Here is a 694-nt window from a genome sequence, read left to right as displayed (position 1 = left end):
AACTGGCCATCTTGGCCCTTCTAGTCCTTGCCGAACTCTTACTCTCACCTAGTCCCACCGACCCGCACTCAGCCCATAACCCTCCATCCCTTTCCTGTCCATATGGCTAAGATATAGGAGCAAAATTTGGCCATTTGGCCCATTTCATCTTGGCTGATCCATTTCCCTCTCAGTCCCAATCTCCTGCCTTCTCTCCTTCATTCCCTGTCTAATTAAGAACATAAAACCTGTGATGCATTGGCTGGGAATCGAACCCAGGTCTCCCGCATGGCAGGCGAGAATTCTACCACTGAACCACCAATGCAACTAGTAGATGTGGTGTACTTGGATTTTCAGAAGGTCTTTGACAAGGTGCTGAACATGTAGCTGCTTAGCAAGATAAGAACCCATGGAATTACAGGGAAGTTACTAGCGTGAGTGGAGCATTGGCTGGTTGGCAGAAAACAGAGAGTGGGAATAAAGAGATCCTATTCTGCTGGCTGCCGGTTACCAGTGGAGTTCCACAGGGGTCGGTGTTGGGACCGTTACTTTTTATGATGTATGTCAATGATTTGGCCTAACCGTATTAAGGGACTTGTGCCTAAATTTGCCGATGTCAGGTGGAAGAGTGGGTAGTGTTGAGGAAACAGAGAGCCTGCAGAGAGACTTAGATAGTTTAGGGGAATGGGCAAAGAAGTGGCAAATGAAATACAAT

At 47.4% G+C, this 694-nt stretch overlaps 1 non-coding gene across 1 annotated transcript; it reads right to left on the bottom strand.

Annotated features, from left to right (window-relative positions):
* Window positions 1-233: 233 nt before the first annotated feature.
* On the bottom strand, window positions 234-304 carry trnag-gcc (transfer RNA glycine (anticodon GCC)). Its single transcript has one exon. It is a non-coding gene; the product is annotated as a tRNA-Gly (tRNA).
* Window positions 305-694: the final 390 nt, after the last annotated feature.

The sequence above is a fragment of the Mobula hypostoma genome, chromosome 7 (assembly GCF_963921235.1).
Source record: "Mobula hypostoma chromosome 7, sMobHyp1.1, whole genome shotgun sequence".
Lineage (NCBI taxonomy): Eukaryota > Metazoa > Chordata > Chondrichthyes > Myliobatiformes > Myliobatidae > Mobula > Mobula hypostoma.
This window is presented reverse-complemented; position numbering and strand designations above follow the sequence as displayed.